Source organism: Phascolarctos cinereus, unplaced genomic scaffold (assembly GCF_003287225.1).
Source record: "Phascolarctos cinereus isolate Bilbo 61053 unplaced genomic scaffold, phaCin_HiC Scaffold_4;HRSCAF=312, whole genome shotgun sequence".
Classification (NCBI taxonomy): domain Eukaryota; kingdom Metazoa; phylum Chordata; class Mammalia; order Diprotodontia; family Phascolarctidae; genus Phascolarctos; species Phascolarctos cinereus.
Genome location: NW_027555847.1, coordinates 480,970,455 through 480,994,564, shown reverse-complemented (window position 1 = coordinate 480,994,564; position 24,110 = coordinate 480,970,455). Strand labels below are relative to the sequence as shown.

General features: G+C 37.9%; 1 protein-coding gene across 2 annotated transcripts in view; it reads right to left on the bottom strand.

Annotated features, from left to right (window-relative positions):
- Nucleotides 1-24,110, bottom strand: part of ST18 (ST18 C2H2C-type zinc finger transcription factor) — a 421,429-nt gene that overhangs the window by 375,299 nt on the left and 22,020 nt on the right. Inside the window, exon 1 of one of the 2 annotated variants that reach the window (XM_078153420.1) lies at nucleotides 16,673-16,766. The exons of the other annotated variant lie outside the window; for it this stretch is intronic. The gene's annotated coding sequence lies outside the window, so the exon portion shown is untranslated. Of the gene's footprint in view, nucleotides 1-16,672; nucleotides 16,767-24,110 lie in introns of those variants that run through there. 2 annotated transcript variants of the gene reach the window in all.

Genomic DNA, 24,110 nt, shown 5'->3' with positions numbered 1-24,110 from the left:
AGTTCTTGTCTCTCTGTAGAGGAGCAGGGAACTATAAGTGCTGAATGGTATGAAGAATATAAAGATAGGACTCATTGGTGCTAAACGAGGCCTGTCTTTCAGACATGACCAGTGCATTGATTTGTTTTGCTTGACAGTACTTATTTTAAGGAAGATAATCTCTGCAAAGGGAGTCACTGGGAAGTAAGAGTGATATAATTAAAAATAAATGACTATCAATGAAAACATTTTCTAAGGAAAAAGAAACTACCCATAAAAATCTGTCATAAACTCTTTTCTCCATCAATGACAGTGGACACAACACATTTGAATTCCCAAATTATATGCATGAGAAAGTGGAAATAGCACTAAAGAAAACTAAAATGGGAAGATTAGCTGGATTAGACCAGCTAGAGGAGGTGCAAGCAGGACGTAATAAAATTTTGATAGCCCTGAAGGATTGATTCTCAAGGTTTCTAAAAGAAGCGAAGATGCGAAAAGCTTAGAAAAACCTCAGATCTTATCATTACAAAAAAAAAGAATGAGAAAATGAGTAACTACTGAGCCAAAGGCCTATTTTCTTATCTATGTAAAAATTTAAGAATAACGCATACATGAATCTTGTACATCTTTGACCAAGAAATGAGGAAGGAATAGACAAGTTTTTGTAATTATAGAACCGTCTTTATAGATGTAAATATTAACTGAGAGATGGAGAGAGTACAAAATCCTATTGTGCTCATTATTTGATGACTATTACATAAAATGATTTACTAGAGCAAAACACTGTGGTTTGGCTCCCCCAATTAAATGTCACCTATAATTACACCAAAATCATACAAAATTCCTTGAAAAATGTAATGACAGGTCTAACTTTGTCCTAATACCCTCTAATTATTCATGTTAAGTGAGGTATAAAATAGGAAGATGCCAGTAGTGCTTACACCAACAGAGAGCAGAGTATTAGTGAAAATATAATTCGCTATAAATGGCGAAAGCCTTCAGATTGTACTGTTTGTAGCTGACACTGTGCTAATTGCATCAGATTCTAGAACATCGCAGAGCTTTCCAAATTTGACCTATATTTACTTCAAAGTGTTCAGTCTATCGACACAGAACAGTTATACTGAGTTGTTAGGTGAGAGATGGTAGGGATCACAGATTTCGAGCCAGAAGAGACCATCTAGTCTAATACATATGAGGAAACTGAGGCCCAGAGAGGTTAAGTGATTCACCCAGGGATACACAGGTGGCAAGTGCATGGCTGGGAGTTGAATAAAGGTCTATGGACTCCAAATTAAGTCTACTTTCCACTCTACCATACTACCTCAAGATAAAGAGTTGAGAGTCAGAGGAGCATTGGTTGCTAGTGACTTTTGCTGAGGGGTACTGAGGCAGTTTATTTAATATTTAATATTAATTATTAATATGGATGATGAGCCAGTATTGGCCCTGGCCAGATCACACCTGGAAGATCATGTTCAGTTCTTCGCACCACATTCTGGGAAGGACACTGATAAGCTGAAGAATATCCAGGGAGCAAAGACTGAATGATTATAGGATTATAGATTTAGAACTAGAGGGCACCATAGAGATCATGTGAGGGAACTCATGTCCACGCCATATGAGGACTGATTGGAGGAACTGGGTATACTTAGCCCAGAGAAGAAAAGACTCAGGAGGGGAATAACAGCTGATTTCAAGTATGTGATGGTCTGTCATGTGGAAGAGGGATTTAATTTGTTCCACATTTAATTTGTTCCACCTGGTCCCAGAAGGCAGAACTAGGAATGATGAAGTAAAGGGAAAGAATGAGAAGGGAAGGGAATAAGCACTGATATATTGACTACTATATGCCAGGCACTGTACTAAACGTTCTACATATATCTCATTTGATTTTCACAACAACCTATTATTATTCCCATTTTAGAGCTGAGGCAACTGAAGCAAATAGAGGTTAAGTAACTTGCCCAGGGTCATACAGGTAGTAAATGTCTGGAGTTGGATTTGAACTCAGATCTTCTTGATTTCAGACCTAGCACTCCATACACTGCACCGCCCAGCTGCCTCAGAGGCAAATTAAGGATTGATAGCAGGGAAAACATCCTAATGGTTAGAGTTGTACACAAGTGAAATGTATCTGTTTTGGAAAGCAAGCCTGGATAATTACTTGTTGGGCATGGTAGCAGGGAGTCTTTTTCAAGCATGAGTTAGACCACATGGCTCTCAAGTGCCTTCAAGCTATGCAATTCTATGATTCTGTGAAAAACCAAGGAGATGGAGAATGCTTATTGTTTAGACTATGAAATGCAGTTTCCGGATCTATGCTTAAGAGTTGGTTAACCAGGGGCAGCTGAGTGGCGCAGTGGATAGAGCACCGGTCCTGAAGTCAAGAGAACCTGAGTTCAAATCTGGTCTCAGACCAAACACTTGACAGTTTACTAGCTGTGTGACCCTGGGCAAGTCACTTAACCCCAATTGCCTACAAAAAAAAACCAGTTGGTTCACCAGTGCAATTATATTGAACAGAAACTTTGGATAGATAATGAGCTGGGCCCCAAATTAGCATGAGGAAACCAAGAGCTAGATTGCATCTGTGAAATTGTGAAGTACTTTTAATAACCTTAAGCTTCTCTCTGAAACAAAAGGCCCTCTTTTTAACAGCAGTATTTTTTTTCTTATTGTGCTATATGGAACAAGTCATAGAATACCACAATCTCCAAAAATTAAAGTTATGAGTCACTCAAAAGGAAATGGGATACAGTAGGGTATGAGCAGGCTTTAACCAATGAAGAACTGAAAGAAAGAAATGGCGTTAAGGATGTCATCGGAGAGATGTCTGACCAGAAAATAAGGTGGACTGGTCACATACCTTGAGGGAGGCATAAATGATTCATAGCTTGTGTGTTCCATTGTTATCCACACAATTTCAAGAGTTTTAGAAGAAGGCACATTGGATCTCATCCCTGTAGAGAATTTTGGGGAAGACATGGACAAGAGTAGCACAAAGTCAGAAGCTGTCGATGATTTGTCTTCTGCATCATCAGGGTCCCAACTGTGAATGCCTCTGGTACTAAATATGTCCTACAGACTGGAATGTGAACAGGCCTTATACAAAATGGCTGCTCTGTGACATATTGCCAGACAGCATCCTGGTGTTCTGTCATAGAACAACAGTCTTTTTGCCTTGAAGTAGATGAAATAGAGAGCCCTGAACAGAAGCGTGTGGTTGTCCTGACAGTCTGTGGGGCCCAAGCATATGCCATCAGATCCCTTTCCACACATGCTTCACCTAAGACTAAGACATTTAATGAACTTGAGTAGTTATTGAAAGCACACTTCTCACCAGCTCAATAAGTCATTGTTCAGTTTTTAAAATTTCACGCTCTAAATCAACAGCCTGGTGAGGGCAATTCAGCTTATATCATAGAATTGTGCCATCTGTCTCAACACTGCTGCTTAGGAAGTTTCTTCAATGACATGTTTTAAGATCACCTCCTGTGTGGAGTTCATAATACAGACTTCTTGACTGACCCACATTTGACAATTACAGTAGCCCAAGACGAGACCCAGACAGTGAGACTGCCAAGGTCAATTCAGGGTGGCTAGGTGGCACAGTGGATAGAGTACCAGGCCTGGAGTCAGGAAGATCTGACTTCAGATCTGGCCTCAGACACTAGCTGTGTGACTCTGGGCAAGTCACTTAACCCTGTTTGCCTCAGTTTCCTCATTTGTAAAATAAGCTGGAGAAGGAAATAACAAATCACTCCAGTATCTTTGCCAAGAAAACCCCAAATTGGGTCACAGAGAGTCAAACATTGCTGAAATGACTCAACAACATTAGGCATCTATATGTGCAGAGTGCTATTGTAGCTTCTGGGGGAAGATAGAAAGTTTAGAGAAGACATGATCTCTGCCCTTGCGGAATAAAAAGAATATGATACAGACACAAATAAATATGACAAAAGTCCATAAGAGAGGTAAATAAAGCTTTATGTCAAATTTGAAGGGAAGAAAGTCAATTTCAAATAGGGTAAGTTAAGGCATTGTAGAGGAGGTAACTGGGTCATTAGCATTCCTGCACATACAAGGATCTGTACGCAAAGGATTTGGCAGTTTAAAAAATTCAAGGTAAAATTTAAATAACCACTTCCCTGATGTCCAGAACAACTTACAAGTATTCAGGTAATTGCGAACTTGCAAGAGAAACAAATGTTATTTGGATCCAGTTCCTGCCCTAATTAATTTGAACCAAGAAATGTAGTTTTTCCTCTAATGGGGCAGAGAATGTGTGAAAATTGTGGCTTGAAGGCCTTTTGTGACCATCAGTGTAACATTTTGCGCACTCAAATGAACAAAAAGAAACAGATACCAAGCATATATAGTTTATAGTCTGATAGGCACGCGTTGGAGCAGCTTTGAGCTGTCTGTGCTGATGTCTTCAATGTGGGTACTGCCTTTTAGCAGAGCGTCTGGCATATGATAGACATTCAACAAATGCTAGCTGACTGATAGGTTATTGAATGATTCAGATCACAACCAGGCCTACCTATCATGTGTGAACTCCAGTCTCCCCACAAATTGCCTACACTGGGCTCACTCGCTAGAATCCTTAATAAATGCTGGTTGACTGACTGACTGACTGACTGACTCAAGTTGTCTTGACATTGTGAGGAAACCAGTAGAGCACATGGACTGATTACTGAGTAACCCTTGTCTTGCCACATGACCAGCCCATATATTTTTTCTTTTTTTTAATTAATCAATTGATTTTTAGTTTTCACAAGATTTTGAGTTCCAAATTTTCTCCCAATCTCACCACTCCCCCCCCAAGATGGCATGCATTCTGAATACCCCTAATCTGCCCTCCCTTCTATCTCCTCCCCCACCTTCTCTTATCCCCCTTCCCCTTCTGTTTTCTTTTACAGCAGGATAGATTTCTATACTGCATTGCCTATATATCTTATTTCCCGGTTGCATATAAAAACAATTTTTGACATTTATTTTTAAAACTTTGGGTTCCAAATTCTCTCCCTTCCTCCTTCCCCACTCACCCTCATTGAGAAGGCAAGCAACTCTATACAGGTTATACATGTGTAGTCACGCAAAACACTTCCATAGTAGTCATATTGGGAAAAAATAATTATATTTCCCTTCATCCTATCCCATGACCCGTTTATTCTATTCTCTCTTTTGACCCTGTCCCTCCTCTGAAAGTGTTTGCTTCTGATTACCCCCTCCCTCAATCTGCCCTCCCTTCTATCATTCCCCCCTCTTATCCCCTTCCCCCCTATTTTCCTGTAGGGTAAGATAGATTTCTATACCCAACTGAATGTGTATGTTATTCCCTCCGTAAGTCAGATATGATGAGAATGAAATTCACTCATTCCCTCTCACCTTCCCCCACTTTGCCTCCACTGTAAAAGCTTTTTCTTGTCTGTTTTATGTGAGATAATTTACCCCATTCTACCTCTTCCTTTCTCCTTCTCCCAGTATAATCCTCTCTCACCCCTTAATTTTGTTTTTTAGATATCACCCCTTCATCTTCAACTCACCCAGCGTCATCTATTTATATACATATATGTGTGTGTGTGTGTATATATATATGTATATATATATATATATATATATATGTATATATATATATATATGTATATATATATATATATATGTATATATATATATATATATATGTGTATATATATATATATATATATATATATATACATATATGTATATATATATATATATAATATATATATATATATATATATATATATCTTCCCTCCAACTACCCTAATACTGATAAAGGTCTCATGAGCTACAAATATAATCTTTCCATGTAGGAATGTAAACAGTTCAACTTTAATAAGTCCCTTATGATTTCTCTTTCCTATTTACCTTGTCATGCTTCTCTTGAGTCTTGTATTTGAAAGTCAAATTTTCTGTTCAGCTCTGGTGTTTTCAGCAAGAATGCTTGAAAGTACTCTATTTCATTGAATGTTTATTTTTTTCCCCTGAAGCATTATACTCAGTTTTGCTGGGTAGGTGATTTTTTGGTTTTAATCCTAGCTCCTTTAACCTCTGGAACATCACATTCCAAGCCCTCTGATCCCTCAATGTAGAAGCTGCTAAATCTCATGTCGTCATGATTGTTTTTCCACCATACTTGAATTATTTCTTTCTGGCTGCTTGCAATATTTTCTCCTTGATCTGGGGGCTATGGAATTTGGTTACAATATTCCCAGTAGTTTTCCTTTGGGGATCTCTTTCAAGAGTTGATTGGTGGATTCTTTCAATTTCTATTTTACCCTCTGGCTCTAGAATATCAGGGCAGTTTTCTTTGACAATTTCTTGAAAGATGATGTCTAGGCTCTTTTTTTGATAATAGCTTTCAGATAGTCCAATAATTTTTCAATTGTCTCTCCTGTGTCTATTTTCCAGGTCAGTTATTTTCCCAACGAGATTTTCACGTTGTCTTCTATTTTTTTCATTCTTTTGGTTTTGTTTTATAATGTCTTGATGTCTCATAAAGTCACTAGCTTTCATTTGCTCCATTCTAATTTTTAAAGAATTATTTTCTTCAGGGAGCCTGTGGACTTCCTTTTCCATCCGGCCAATTCTGCTTTTTAAGGAATTCTCCTCATTGGCTTTTTGGTCTTTTTTTGCCATTTGGATTAGTCTATTTTTTAAGGTGTTATTTTCTTCAGTATTTTGGGGGTCTCCTTTAGCAAGCTGTTGACTAGTTTTTCATGATTTTCTTTCATTACTCTCATTTCTCTTCCCAGTTTTTCCTCTACTTCTCTTACTTACTTCTCAAAATCCTTTTTGAGCTCTTCCATGGCCTGGGACTGATTCATATTTTTATTGGAGGCTTTGGATGTAGGAGCTTTGACTTTATTGTCTTCTTCTGGTTGCATGTTTTGATCTTGTCACCAAAGTAAGATTCAATGGTCTGACTTTTTTTTTGCACTGTTTGCTCACATTCCCAGCCAATTATTTGACTTTTAAACTCTTTGTTAAGGTAGGGGTCTGCTTCCAGTGTGGAGAATGTACTGTCGCAAGCTTCAGGGGTTTTGTGGAGCTATTTTCAGAGATACTCTAAGGACCTGTAAATTTTCATTTCTTCCAAGGTGGTATGATCAGAGGTGAGGTGTTTATTTCTTTCCTGGCCTGTGCTCTGGTCTATGAGTGACCACAAGCATTCTACTCTGCCTTGGAACTGTGAGGAGTATTCTCTCTGCACTGCCACAACAAGCTCCACCACTCCAACACTCCTCCTTGCCCCAGGACTTCCACCCAGAATTGTGACCCAGATCCAAGTATGCTAAAAGCAAGAGAATCCTGCCTCAGCACCAGGAAAGAGATCCCGGCAATCGCCCCTGATCAGCTGCTGGATTCCCCCTCCGTCTGTGGGCCTGGAGCTCCGAAACAACTATTGCCCCAGGCCTACACCAGGACTGGGACTGGTTTGAGCTGCCCTCTCACCCATGTCTGACAGACCTTTCCTCCTGACCTTCTAAGTTGTCTTTGACATTTGTGTGTTGAGAAGTCTGGAAACCACCACAGCTGCCTGTGATTCAGTTGCTTGAGGCCTGCTCCAGGCTCACTGAGGCCCAGTCTTTGACTGCCCATGCTGAACTGAGCTTCTCTTCCAGTCTGGCACAACGACCTTTTCTGCCGATATTCCAGGTTATCTTGGGCTGGAAATTTATTTTACTCTGTCTTTTTGTGGGTTCTGCTGCTCTAGAATTTGTTTAGAGCCCTTTTTACAGTATTTGGAGGGGTTTGGGGGAGAGGCTCAAGCAAGTCACTGCTTTTACTCTGCCGTCTTCCCATCTTTTTTTTTCTATCATATTTTTCTGTGATAACATTCTCTTACACCATTTTTCCTTCATAATTCCTTGCAAATAATGCAGTGCAATTTAACAAATCTCACCACGTACCTCTCCATTGCCTTCCAAGTAATCCTAAACTTTCTTTTGGAGACTATAGAATTCTTCCCACTCCAAAGGGAGGAAAATGGAAGAAAAAATTGAGCATTTAACCAATTTTATCACATTCTCAAGATTCTTAACTGAAGCCTAATGGCAAGATCACACTACATGTTCACTGCAAGTACACCATAAGTAGGACATGAAGGCAGCATCCATATCCAATGTCTTCAGTCAGTCTCCTTTTTGATTTTCTTATTGGGAATGATGTTCTTGTGAACTATAACTTTGTTCAAACTTACAACAACTGATCATTGACATGCTACTGTAGACACCTGAATGATCATCACCCATCTGGGGACATTCTGGGTTAATCACTTTCAGATGAGGAATATTTTCCCTAATATAGCAATCCCCCTCAAAAAATAAAAAAACAAAAAGCTCCCCTTTTGACAGTATAAAGGAAAAGTATTTATTAAGTGCTTATTGTGTGCCAGGGTCTATGCTAAGTGTTTTTTGTTGCTCTGTGTTTCCCTGGACAACCTTAGCTCATTGTGAGCTTTCACATTCCTCATCCTTTTTACAGGCCTCTTCCATGTTTTATGCTCATCCTCTGCTATATGACCTTGCTATAAGCTTCTGTACATTTCTTTTTTAAATATGAGTTGGTTGATCAGTTCCCTGGTCTTTTCTGGCCGAACCCCTTATTTTCCTTGCAAGAATTGTTTCTCTTTGTGTTTTCAGAATTTAATTTGTGAGCATCTCATCCCTTCTGGATGGATTTTCTTTATACTTTTATTTGTAATTTAGGACATGTGAAATCTTCTGAATCTTATGAAATATGCTTTTCCAAAGTCAAAGGTACTTTTTAAATGACACCTAGATCCCCTCTCTTTTATCACAAGTTTCTAGAAGAGAGTAGTCACTTTTTCCCAACTTATTCATCACTTCTACCCCAGCAACTAGTATCTTTCCTGATAGTGAGAATGAGATCTAGTATAGCATTTTCCCCTTTTGAAGGATGAAATTATCACTAACACAAATCAAAAAGTATTGGTTCTGCTTTTGCAGAGAATGTCCTCTGATGTCTGTAGAACTGAAGTCTATTATCATGCCCCTGTGCCTAGTTTGTGATCAGTTTCTTGAACTCTTCATCTGTATTCTTTTTCTTTTTAGGTGGTCTGTAGTCAAAAGCACGCTGGTAACTGTTTTACAACCTGCTCTCTGGAGGAAAAAAATGTACACATGACACACTTTTCAGTTTAATTTGTACTATTGACATTTTCTGTCCCTTTATGAAATCTGTTTAATAAAAACACACATAATTAAAAGACAACAAATTAAGTTTAGATCTGAAGCGTTTGCTGATTTCTGAGGTGTAAATGCTCACACTGAAAATTTAGCAACCAGCTCTTAAAAGTTTATACAAATTGGTTCCAGCACAGTCTGTAATATACATTGATGACTGACTAAGCTCAGTTCCCTAAAAAGCTATCCTTCTGAAATCTGTGTCTATCAGAAATGTCTTGCAAGATTCTTTTCTAATGATAATCATACCACCTCAACAGTTTAATATATGCATAACTAGAGTCTTTCTCCCAGGGCTAGTGACCACAACCTGTCTCCAAGCTTAGGAGAGAAATATCAAATGGGGACATTTGAAGCCCTCTGTCACTACAGAATGGCTGTGCTACCTGCCCTGACAAACAAAACAAAAGGTCCTCCTTGACATTCCTCTTAAGATTGATCAGGTAGCAAATTATCTGTTCAGGAACCAGCAGAATGATCAAATTGAGAAGTGGAAGGGCCTCAGAAATTACCTGGTCTAATCCATTCATAAAACATCTCCAACCTCTACAGCCTGCCCTGGAAGACTCAGATGCAGAAAACTCATTACTTCCCAAGGCTGGATAGTCTACTTCTAGATAGCTCCTTTTGGGGAATGGTTTTCATTCTCTGTAACATCCAACCACTGGTCTCACTTCTGCCTCTGGAATTAAGTAAAACCATTCTAATAGCTCTTTAACATGAATTTTAATATCTGAAGACATCAGGGATGATATTGATCAATCTTTTTTCTGCCTGGGTTAACATTACCCTTGCCCCCAGTTCTTTCAGATGCTTGTATAGCATAATTTTAAGCTCCACTACCCTCTTTAGTCCCATACATGTGCTTATCAACATTTTCTAAAACATGATACACAGAAATGAAATGGACACAACACTCCAGACATGATCTCACCAGGGCAGAATAAAATCAGGATAAAATCACCCCCATCATTCACTCTATCCTAAAATCAAATTTGTGTTTTAACTGCCATAGCGAACCTACAGTCCTTTAGAAACATACAGGTCATACGAAAAAGACTCAAGGTCCTTTTCATATGAACTATTGCATAGCACATCGCAACTATCTATATATGTTTAGCTTAGTTTCTTTTTTTTTTAATGACCCAAGTGTGGATTTTTGTCTATCTCTATTAAATTTCATTTTGTTGATATGTTTTCCCATTCTGCCAAATATTTTTTTGTATTACAATTATTTTATCCAATCTGCTTGTTCTCTTTCCCAGTTCTTATCAATTTCAGGTTTTTTTTTAAAATTTAGAATATAAACACACAAACATACACACATACATATACATGCAGCCTGAGATTTCCACATAGAAACCAGAACACCAAAGGAGGATTCAAAATGAAACCTTAAATCTCCATTTCATACTATTTGCTTTTAAAAATATGTAATAAACTTTAAATACTACTTTTTACATTTTCTGGCTTGTCTGTGTTTCATTGTAAACTTCTTTCCATTATTTTCTGTGTATTAAAAAAAATCTTTAAATGACATTTAAAAAAATTTCATTATTGGTAGCCCCCTTAACCTACCAACTAAAAACAAAGAAAAATACCCTTCTAACAAATAAGCATGGGCCAGTTAGATGGGGCAGTGCCAGGCCTGATGTCAGGAAAATTCATCTTCCCAAGTTCAAATCTGGCCTCAAACATTTACTAGCTGTGTGAACCTGGGCAAGTCATTTAACCCTCTTTGCTTCAGTTCCTCATCCACAAAATGAGCTGGAGAAGAAAATGGCAAACCACTCTAGTACCTTTGCCAAGAAAATCCCAAAATGCAGTCATAGAGTCTGCCATGACTGAAACAATTGAACAACAAACAAATAAGCATAGACTAGCAAAACAAAGAGTGTTCACATCCAAATATATGTTTCTTTCTGTACCTTTCATCCATCAAATCTGTGAGGAAGTAGGCAACGTACTTCACTGCAGATTCTCTGGAGGTATGGTTGGTCATTGCTTTGATAGGAGTTTCTAAGTCTTTCAAAGTTGTTTTTCTTCACAATGTTATTGTCCTCCTGATACTGCTCACTTAACTCTGTATCACTTCTTACTTCCTGGGATTCTCTAAAATAATCTCTTTTTTCATTTCTTACAGTGTAATAATATTCCATTGTATTTGTTGACCACAATTTGTTCAGCCATCCCTCAACTGATGGGTATCCCCTCTTAGTTTCTAATTCTTTTCTTTTTAAAAAATTCTTTAAAATTCCCACTTAGGATCAAGAAGTTTGTTTTGCCTGTAACTATTGCCTGCCTATCAATATCTTCTTTTTTGTTCCCCTCCCTCAACCTTTCCCACCTATTTCCCTGTTGATTGTGATATATTTTTACAGCGAACTTTTTGTGAAAAATGTAAGTTGATGTGTGGTCGGTCTGGTTCATCTGCTTCCACCACTCATCTTTCCATATTTGTATGTTTTTCTCCTCATGCAAATGAGAAATAGCAAGTTCCAAACCCTTCTTTCTTTCTACACTAGTGTATTCCTTTTGCCCTTCCCTCTGCTTCTCCTCTGAAACCCTACAGAACAGAACCAATCTTCCCATCCCCCACCAAATCCTCTTTTTACTTCTTCTCATTTTACTCCTTCAATACTTTTTGAAGATGTCATGGCTCTAAAGTAATACTTTTTTCTTCTCCCCTTATTAGAATGTTAGCACTACTATATCCTACAGGCTCTTCAAATTGCCCATATAAATTTATCTTTCTAGGTCTCTCTTGACTCCTATTTGTATTTCCAAGTCCCTACTTAGCTCTAATCTTTTCATTAAAAAAAAGACCTGAAAATTCTTTTTTCCATTAAAGATTCATTTCTACCCTATAAAATTATACTTAATTTTGCAGGATAAGTTATGCTTAGTTGTAAATATTTTTCCCTTTCGGAATATTGTATTAGAAGATATCTTGTTTATAGTAGACTCTCCCAGGGTTCATGTAATCCTTATAGTTATTCCTTATTACTTGAACTCTTTTTTGTCTGGCTGTAGCAGTTTTTCTTTGGCATGGTACCTCTGGATTTGAGCTATCCCTTATGCTATTCATATGGGGTCATTCATGGATTTGATAAGTATGCTTCATCTATGCCAGCTATTGCAAATCACTAATAAAAATGTGGAGGGGACATTGACTTCTGTTAGAACTGGAATTGAAAGAAATGCCAAATAAAAAATTTTTCATGTAATTCAAACTTCTGAAAGATCATAAGCCATTGAGTAAAGTAAGAAAGATATTACATACACATGTTGAAGAGTGTATCTACTATGCTGATTTTATCCATTTTTAGTGTCTTAATATTTTTTTCATGTTTTAGTTCTCATGGTTGCATAATGTAGTAATCTCTGTAGTAATCATATTGAAACCTTAGTTGTGTGTCTCTCACCTGTATACTGATATCTGCCTCAACACCCTAATGTTCTTTCTTGCCTGGGTGATTGCTAAGAATCTTGTTCTGAATGGTATTTACATATTTATATGACTGACTATGCCATTTACCAGACATTTAGAAAATGTACCTAGCCTCTCTGAGCAGATAAGTGGTATTATTTAGTAAAATATGAATACAATGACGGTCTCAGAGTTCACTCAGAAATACTTGGATAAAAGGTCCAAGACAAATGTAGCATTGCTCTGACAAGGAAAAAAATCATCTCTGATCCTCTGGGCAACAAGTGATGACATTTGCCAGTCAACAAGATTACCCACAAAATATTAGTAATCATTACTAGGCCTTTGATGATGGAGCCACATTTACCGAAATATCATTTGTGTAAACACAATACTGTATTTTCCTAATAAGAAAGTATGTAATTTAACATTTAAATATTTATTAAATACCTACTATATACAAGGCTTGTGTTAGACACTGGGCATACAAAGGCACAGATGAAATAGTCCCTGCCTTCAAGGAGCTTATGTTCTTCCAGAGGAATATAATAGGCACATAGGTATTAAATATAAAGTATATTTAAAGTAATTTCAAGAGGGAGAGAGCACTAACTACTAGATGTGCTTACTCTTCATCTGTGTTTGTAACTGAGTAGCAAAAGAAGGAAGAAGGAACATAGTTCAAATATATATAGTTTAAATCATTGTTTTCAGTTAAAAAGTGAAATTTTTTTATTTGCAGAATACTTCTAGAGGCAGCTAGGTGGCGCAGTGGATAGGGTACCAGCCCTGAAGTCAGGACGACCTGAGTTCAAATCCGGTCTCAGACCAGACATTTGACACTTACTAGCTGTGTGACCCTGGGCGAGTCACTTAACCCCAATTGCCTAAAAATCAAAACAAAACAAAAAAACAGGATACTTATTCTGGAGTCTTCTAGATTAATTTTTTGAATGGTTCTTCCTTGCCTTTCCATACAATTGAAGCTCACTGCTTCTATTTATTGTGTACATCAAGTTCTGTTATCCATACATTCTAGACCTAGGAAAATAGTGGGTTTTCAATTTAAATGCATAACAACACCACTAACAAACAATAGTTGTCCATAGCAGAAATAAAAATCTTGTTAGCATCTTGAGTAAAAGAATTGTGTACTTGAGCGAACAAACTTTGTAGTTTACTACATTTTTGTTTCTCCAGATGGAGCCATCTGTATTAATTTTAATTCTGTGATGTATTTTAGGTATAGCTGAGGGAGACTAAAGCCATTTTTGGATGATTTCTTATCTTTCCTGGGAAAAACTCCAAATCAGGTATCAAAGGACAGCTGTTTTCCTCCAGATGTTTCTGGAGATAGCTATGTACATTCTAAATTGTCAAAACATGAACAGGGCTTTTAAGACATAAAATACCTCCTTTATAACTCAATTTTGAATTAATTTCTTTTAGCATTTAGAATAAAAGGAAGAACAGATGGTGAAGACTTAGTTTAAAGTGAGGGCCATTAAAATCATCTTTGCTGGCATGAGACTGTTTTCTATAACAGGGGATTCATGAGCCATAAGAGCTTAAATAAGATTCAGGAAATGCTCCATATAGTAAGGGAGTAAGTGTTGTTATTGCTAAATTTAGTAGAGTAAAGATCCTCTAGGTATATACTAAATATGTTCATGATTTCTATGTTATTTTTAATACTACAGAGAGATGAAGTAAGACCATATAGAATAACAGAAAAGGCATATCAACATTCATAATGTTGTTTTCCTGAAAGTGTGCTTCACATATATGAAAATTTGCCATAGATTTTGCTTTCTGTGCTCCTTCCAGTTTATGTTTTTGTTGCTGAGTCATTTCAGTTGTGTCTGACTCTTTGCGACCCCATTTGGGGTTTTCTTGGCAAAGATACTAGAGTGGTTTGCCATTTCCTTCTTCAGCTCATTTTGCGGAAGAGAAAATTGAGGCAAACAGGATTAAGTGACTTTCCCATCGTCACACTGCTAGTGAGTGTCTGAGGCCAGATTTGAATTCAGCTCTTCTGATTCCAGGTCCAATGTTCTATCCAGTGCAACACTTTGATGCCCAATAAGACATAGGACTAATGAAAGGTAAACTTAGGTCTACAAGGCAAACATAAGCCTGTATACATAGACTTGGATTTTCTACACATATCAAAATATAGTCATAACTCTAAAGATGAGAATTATCATGTGGGAATAATATTAAAGCACCTAGAAATTCTACCACCACCCTCCAAAAACCTGAAAATTTTGCAAAATGCGCGTGATTGGGGGAAAATGACCAGAGGTTCTTGTCTCAATTTGTAACATTCCATGTTGATGAAATGAAGCTAAATATGCGTATGAAACATGGTTTAGCAAGTTTCATTTCCTCAATTAGCCAACATATATAGGTACTCATAGTGTATAGAGTGCCTGACCTCAAGTCAGGAAGACTCATCTTCCTGGGTTAAGATCCAGCCTCCAATGCTTACTAGTCATGTGGCCCTGGGCAAGTCATTTAACCCTGTTTGCCTCAGTTTCCTCATCTATAAAATGAACTGGAGAAGGAAATGGCAAACCACTCCAGTATCTTTGCCAAGGAAACCCCAAATGGGGTCACAAAGAGTTGGACATAACAGGAAAATATATATACACACACATATATGTATGTAATAGAATATAAAATATATTAGATATATAAAACATTAAAATAGATTATAACATAAAAATATTTATTGTATTTATTATATTTATTGTGTATTATATAGAATGTTATATCTTAAAATAGAATATTATAGAATAAACAGTATTTGTTTATTTTAAAGCCAATATATGTGTGTATCCATACTTACATATACATATGCACACAATCATTGCAAAATGTCATACAGCATGGCATAAAGACTGCAGCTGTTGAAACTGCAAATGCTGAGTCAGTAATTTTTGGCTATCAGATTTTGACAATGGCCATAACCTTATTGATAACTCCCAGTGAGAAAATGATTGTTAGTGATGATAATGGAGCCAGAGTTTGATGAAAAGGGTTGGGGTTGGGCCCAGTAATAATAGCTGAGGCATAAAGTTTGAACCTTTTTATTGCTTGACTGACCCCAATTACATCTCAAGACAAATAACACCCTTTACTCAAACACCTGGTACCAAATGCTGCCACTTCAAATTTCTCCCTCCTGGGAGCCTATAATCATTTCTGGACTCTTCAAACAATGAACATTAATCGTCAGCCTTTGATTTGATGTGCTGGACATCTCTGAAGTTGAGGGATTTAAAAAAAATGTTTGGTTTATTGAGAAGCATTTTAAATGCTACTTCAAACTAGCACTTTGTGGAAATGAAAAATTGCATTGCAAGCCAAACTGGAGATGATAGGATGAGGAGTGAGCAGTGGGAAGCCCTGATTGGCTATGCCTGCAAAAAGCAGAGTGTTCTATGTAGGTGAATGGATTTCTGAGTTATTCTAAAACACAATGGTAAGAGATTTCATTGCAGAAATGAAGAAAATACTTTGGGAATGAGATGAATGGTTGTGTTGGAATAATATTAAAGCATTTGGACATCCTAAGGTTGCTTTCTGACAAAAAAAAAAACCAGCATCAAGAAAACAAAATATGCAACGTTCTGGACTGTTTCACAATTGGATCCCCTGAGGTCCCTGTCTCAATTTATAACATTTCATGTCAATAAAAGCCATCTAATTATAGATAAGAAAAAATTTCTTAGTAAGGACATATATTTCTTCAACCATCCAAAACAAATTAGTCTTTTGAATCTTTCACAAAATATTTAGTCAAACTTTGAAAAGATGCCAAATGTAGATGCTATACCCATATGTATATATGTCTATATATACATATATAGAGATCATACTGTATTGTTACCTTGAGCATATTTGTACCATTACGAACTGAATGTATCTTATTTTCTTGCTACAAGTGAAGAGTTACCTACTTCCACATTCTGTTGTTCCTTTAACAGAGAAGTGCTGGGAGATTATTTTTTCATACCTTGTTAGACTTGTGGTCCATTATAGCTGCCAGTTTTTTTTCTTACAGTTGATGACAATACATTCTTTCCTTATGCTGTATCTGCGCATTTTTCCTGTCTGAACCTGTCACGACAACAGGAAGGACGTACATGTGCTTTAAAATTCCCTGTACCCATCTTTCATCTTTCCCATCCATCATCCACACAGCTGCCAAATTGATACTCCTAAAACACAGATCTTTTGATATCATTCCTTGCTCAAGAATTATCAGTTGTTATCCATTGTGGGGAATAAAATACAAACTCTTTGGTTTGGAATTTAAAGCCCTTCTCAGTCTGCATCTAGCTTATCCTTTCAGCCTACAGTCATCCCTTCCACATCTTGGGCATTAGGGGCCTGGCACCCTGTGATATGGAAAATCTGGGTAAAAAAATTTGGCCCTCCCTTCATACTACAGAAGGTCTGAATTTTTTTCTTTTTCTTTTATGGGGTGTTTACAGCATCTAGTTATAAAATTTAGGTTAAGTATTTGGTCATGGGCTCTGTGTCATCTGCTGGCCTTTGCTTGCTGTCTGGGGCTTCTGAAAAACTCCCCCAAAATTCCCATTTAATTTCTTACCTGAGGCATGATATATCAAAACTACAGTGGGGAAAGTTGAGATATCGATTGGATAACCATAATTGCATTTGACTCCCCCTCATACACTCTATGCTCCATCTAAAAAGGTCTTTTTTTCCATTTCTGTGTGTGATATTCCACTTCTCACTCCCCAGAAGTGGGGAACCTGTGGCCTTGAGGTTATATGTGGCCCTCTAGGTCCTCAACTGTGGCCCTAATCAGCCAAAGGACCACATGTGAGGACCTAAAAAACCACATATGACCTCAAGGTCATAGGTTCCCCACCCCAGCTTATTTTACAGGCTGACCTTCATGCTTGAAATGCTCTTTCTCAATCTCTGCTTCTAGGATACCCTATAACCCTTACATTTTCCACTCAAGTGCCACTTTCTTCAATAGGCAATATTCCCTGCCCACTGAGTACTCACCATAACAGAGTGCTTATCGTATATATATCCTATATGTACTTCTCCATGAATATGTTATATCCCCCTGGTGGAACGTAAGCACCTTGAGGTCAGGGTCTGCCTCACTTCTGTATTCGTATTTCCAAGACCTAGCAAGTTCCTGCCATGTGGGAAATGCTTGATAAAATGCATGTTGACAAAGGCTGTAAAACATTAGAGGAATAACCAAGGGAATGTAAACCAAAATATTCATAATAGTACTCTTTGTGATAGCAAAGAACTGGAAACAGTGGAAATAGATGACAAAACATGGTATGTGAATGCGATGGAATCTTACTGCACAGTAAGAAATGAAGAATTCAGAGAACTATGGAAAAATTTGTATGAATGGATGAAGAGTAACATAAGCAGAACCAAGACTACAATATGTTCAATGATTACAACTTTGTGAATTATCACTAAAAGGAAATTGAACTGAAAAACTGAAAAACCAGGGCGAAGCCAAAATGGTGGAGTAAAAGCAGTGATTTGCTAGAGCTCTCCCCCAAACCCTTCAAATACCAGTAAAAAAAAATGGCTCTAAACAAATTCTGAAGCAGCAGAACCCACAAAAAGACAGAGTGAAGCAAATTTCCAGCCCAAGACAGCCTGGATGGTTGATCAGACAGGTATATCACTCCAGGCTAGGAGCAGAGCACAGAGTGGTGTGGACGTGCAGGCTGCAGCAAACCTGGAGCAGGCCTCAGAGGACTGAATCGCGGGCAGCTATGGTGGATCCCAGACTTCTGAACCAGGAATGCCAAAGACAACTTAGAAGGTCAGTGGAAAAAGTCTATTTCTGCGGTACTGAGAGAGGAGTTGGCCTCAGAGCCAGTTCCAGAGAGCAGAGTGCAGAGCGCAGGTGCAGGGGTGGTGACTGCATCCTGAGCTTCTGGACCACAGACTGAGGAGGAATCAAGTGGCTGATCACAGCAGGATTGCAGGGATCTCTTTGCCAGTGCTGAGGCAAGAATCTCTTGCTTTGCCCATGCTTGGATCTGGGTCACAGTTCTGGGTGGCTGTCCTGGGGCGAGAAGGAATGCTGGTGTGGTGGAGCTTGTAGTGGATGTGAAGAGGAAACCTTCCTCACAGTTTCAAGACAGAAGACTGCTTGTGGTCACTCATAGACCAGGAAAGGAGTAAACACCTCCCCCCTTATCATAGCACCTTGGAAGAACTGAAAATTTACAGGTGCCTAGAAGTATCTCTGAAAACAGCTGTATAAACCTCCAAAGTCTGGGACAATACATTCTCCACATTGGAAGTAGACTCTTACCTTAACAAAGAGTTTAAAACTCAAGTAATTGTCTGGGATCATAAGCAAGCAGTGCAAAAACAGTCAGACTGTATTATCTTAATTTGGTGACAAAGAAGATCAAAACATACAACCAGAAGACAAGAAAGTCAAAGCTCCTACATCCAAAGCCTCCAAGAAAAATATGAATCAGTCTCAGGCCTTGGAAGAGCTCAAAAGGGATTTTGAGAAGCAAGTAAGAGAAGTAGAGGAAAAACTGGGAAGAGAAATGAGAGTGATGCAAGAAAACCATGAAAAACAAGTCAACAGCTTGCTAAAGGAGACCCAAAAAAATACTGAAGAAAATAACACCTTAAAAAATAGCCTAACCCAAATGGCAAAAGAGGTCCAAAAAATCAATGAGAAGAATGCCCTAAAAAGAAAAATTGGACAAATGGAAAAGGAAGTCCAAAAGATTACTGAAGAAAATACTTTCTTAAAAATTAGAATAGAGCAATTGGAAGCTAGTGACTTAATGAGAAATCAAGACACTGTAAAACAAATCCAAAAGAATGAAAAATTAGAAAACAATGTGAAATATCTCATTGGAAAAACAACTGACCTGGAAAATAGATCCAGGAGAGAGAATTTAAAAATTATTGGACTATCTGAAAGCCATGATCAAAAAAAGAGCCTAGACATCATCTTTCAAGAAATTATCAAGGAAAACTGCCCTGATATTCTAGAACCAGAGGGCAAAATAGAAATTGAAAGAATCCACCGATCTCCTCCTGAAAGAGATCCCCAAAGGAAAACTCCTAGGAATATTGTAGCCAAATTCCAGAGTTCCCAGGTCAAGGAGAAAATATTACAAGCTGCCAGAAAGAAACAATTCAAGTATTGTGGAAACACAATCAGGATAACACAAGATTTAGCAGCTTCTACATTAAAGGACTGCAGGGCATGGAATATAATATTCTGGAGGGCAAAGGAGATAGGATTACAACCAAGAATCACCTACCCAGCAAAACTGAGTATAATCCTTCAGGGGAAAAAATGGTCATTCAGTGAAATAGAGGACTTTCAAGCATTCTTGATGAAAAGACCAGAGCTGAATAGAAAATTTGACTTTCAAATACAAGATTCAAGTGGAACATGAAGAGGTAAACAGGAAAGAGAAATCATAAGAGACTTATTAAGGTTGAACTGTTTACATTCCTGCATGGAAAGATGATATTAATAACTCATGAGACCTTTGTTAGTATTAGAGTAGTTAGAGGGAAAAAATTATATGTATATATGTATAGATAGATAGATAGATAGATAGATAGATAGATAGATAGATAGATAGAGGGCACAGGGTGAGTTGAAGATTAAGGGTCATATCTGGAGAATAAAATTAAGGGATGAGAGAGGATTATACTAGGAGAAGGAGAAAGGGAGAGGTAGAACGGAGTAAATTATCTCATAAAAAAACAGAAAAGAAAAGGCTCTTACAATGGAGGGGAAATGGAGGGAAGTGAGAGGGAATGAGTAAGTCTTAGTCTCATAGGATTTGGCATAAGGAAAGAATAACATACACACTCAATGGGGTATGGAAATCTGTCTTATCCTACAGAAAAATGGGGCGGGGTACAAGAGAGCAGGGGGATGATAGAGAGGAGGGAAGTTTGGGAAAGGGGTAATCAGAAGCAAATACTTCTGAGGAGGGACAGGGGCAAAAGAAAGAATAAAATAAATGGGGGGCAGGATAGGATTAAGGGAAATAGAGTCAGCATTTCACAACGTGTCTACTATGGAAGTGTTTTGCATAACTGCACATGTTTAACCTATGCTGAGCTGCTTGCCTTTTCAATGAGGTTGGGTGGGGAGGGAGGAAGGGAGAAAATTTGGAACCCAAAGTTTTAACAACACATTTAAAAATTGCTTTCACATGCAACTGGGAAATAAGAAATACAGGAAATGAGGTACAGAAATCTATCCTGCCTCACAGGAAAATAGAAGGGGAATGGGATAAGAGAAAGAGGGGAGAGATAGTAGAGAGGGCAGACTAGGGGAAGGGATATTGAGAATGCTTGCCATCCTGGGGTACGGGGAAGGGTGAGTGAAAATTTGGAATTCAAAATCTTATGGAAGTAAATGTTGAAAACTAAAAATAAATCAATTTATAAAAAAAACCCTGAAAAACCAGGAAATGAAACACACCTCTCCCTCTTTTAACAAAGGAGCAGGGGGCTACCTGGATAGAATATTAGGTATGTTGTCAGACGGAATCACTATCAGATGATTTGCTCAATTCTTTGTCACAAGGGAAAGTTCAATCTGGAAAGGCATTGAATGAGTTAAAGGCAAAAATTATCAATAAAGCACATTAAATAAAGAAACAGGTTATGTGTACATATGAAGGTATTAATCAAAGGAAATTGGGATAGATTACTATTATTGTGGGATCTTAGTGCGATCTTACCTGGAAGTAAGAGGGGGAGATCAAATGGGACAGTCTCTCAGAGTAGCTCTTAGTCATGTCTTGATGCAAATGAAACAAAAGGGAAAGGAGACAGGGGGAGTCTGTCAAAGGAAGAGTCAAAAAATAGCACCGAGGAAAAAAATGTAGTGATTCAGAGCACATAGGTCTGCCAACCTGTCAGTCAGTCAATAAGCATTTATGAAGCACTTACCATGGGCCACGCATTATACTAAGTGCTAAGGATATGAAGAAAAGATGACAAAAGATAGATATGTTTAGCAATGTTTCCCTATTGTACCTCAGGACAGCTGGAGATGGCCAAGGATGCAGTGGGGGACCTTTTCAAGCTAAGGTCTTTAACAGGTCTCAGTGTAATTACAAACGTTAAAGCACTACATAAACGCTAACTATTAATTAGGTATCAAAACCTTAGTGTCTTCCCCCAATGTGGGCTTTAAAAATGGACTAAATTACTTTAAAAGGATTGCTCTTACACACATTCCTGTGTACGAGAATCTACGGAACTCAAAGAGAGGTTGTTTTAATGAATCTGATCTTTAGAAGGCTGGAAAAAAAGATTGATAAGCATTTTCTTTTGATAACATTTCCATCTGGTGTATACTCCAGCAATAAGTCAAAACACTAAGAAAACTAGGATTCCTAATGGAAAGGCAGACAGATTATGAAATTCCAATGTGTTAATGTGAACTTATGATATGAAGAGAACTTGTCGAAAGAATAATCATCTCACTAAATCCTGGTTTTTACATCAGCACAGAATCACAGAACTGAGAACTGGAAAGGACTTAGAGTACACCTCATTCAATTCCTATTCTATCCCATCTACTATATCTTAGACAAGTAGACATCCAGCCTTTGCTTAAAGACCTGAAGTGAGGATGGAATGCTGTAGTAGCTCCTGAAGGAGCTCATTATATTTTTGTAGAGCTCTTACTGATAGAAACTTTTTTTTTCTAATGTCAAGCCTAAATCTGCTTCTTTGCATAGTGCTCCTAGCACTTTGCTTTGGGGTCAAGAAAGACAAGCTCAATTCATATTAGAAATAATAGCTCTTTAAATACTTGAAGGGCTGTGGGCCAAGAAGCAACAGGTAGAACCAAACATGGAACAATTGATTGGTTTAAGATGGGAAAAGGAATATGACAAGGTGGTACATTGTCACCTTATTTATTTAACTTATAATCAGAGTATATCATGTGAAATTCCAGGCTGGATGAATCAAAAACTGGAATTAAGGTTTCTAAGAGAAATATCAACAATCTCAGATATGCAGATGATACCACTCTGATGGTAGAAAGTGAAGAGGAATTAAGGAGCCCTTTGATGAGGGTGAAAGAGGAGAACGTACAAGCTGGCTTGAAGCTTAACATCAAAAAAAGTAAGACTTTGGCAATTGGTCCCATCACTTCCCAGAAAATAGAGGGAAAATCAGTGGAAGCCATGTAAGATATTATATGCTTGGGCTCAAAGATCACTACATATTGTGACTGCAGCCTTGAAATTAAAAGATGCTTGCTCCTTGAAAGGAAAGCTGTTGCAAATCTGAACAGTATACTTGAAAGTAGAGACATCACCTTGCCGACAAGGCTATGGTTTTTCCAGTAGCAATATATGGCCACAGAATCTATGCTTTCAAATTATTGTGCTGGAGAAGACTTTTGAGAATCACTTGGATAGCAAGATCAAGACAATCAATACTTAAAGAAATTAATTCAGCCTATTTACCAGAAGGTCAAATGCTGAGCCTGAAGTTTAAATACTTTGACCACATAATGAAAAGACAAGACTCATTGGAAAAGATCATGTTGTTGGAAAAGATCGAAGACAAAAAGAAAAGGGTATGGCAGAGGATGAGATGGATAGATAGTAACATGGAAGCAACGAACATGAGCTTGGACAGACTTCAGGAGATAGTGGAGGATAGAAGGGCCTGGTGGTCTATTGGGTCACAAAGAATCAGACATAACTGAATGACTGAACAAGAGCAACAAATACTTGAAGAAAGCTGTATTTCCCGAGGCTTCCCTTTTCTAGGCAAACATGCAAAGTTTCTCCTCAAATGGCATGATCTAGGGGCCCATCACCATCATCTTCCAGAGCATCAATGTCCTTACAAAAATGAGGTATATAGATCTAGAAGTCACCTACATCAAGACAGCATTCCAGATTAGTGTGGCTGGGAGCCAGGGAGGAGCATGGCCAAGAAGGAAGGGGAACAAGCATTTATTAAACACCTAATATGTGTCAGGCAATGTGCTAAGCAGTTTATAAATATTATCTCATTGGAAGCTGCAGGTTCCCTACCCCTGGTCTACACAATAGGGCCTGAACTAGGGCAGTGACAGTGTGGGAGGAGAGAAGGGGTTAGATACAAGAGATAGAGCAGAGTTAGAATTGACATAATCTAGCAACTGAATGAATGGGAGGGAGAGAGTAAAGTAAAGGAGTCAAAGATGGTGTGGCATTTAAAAAGGTTTGAGAGATATAATTTCTGGGTAATTTAATCATTTTATTAATAAGGCCAGCATGTTTATTAATAAAAGGATTGTCATTTGGCTGTCTCTCTTAGACCAAAGGCCCCTCATGACAGTGGGTTCACAGTTTATATGCCCTTAAAAGAGCAGATGTTCCTGAGGGTGGTAATCAACTCTGATTTGTTAATAATTAATG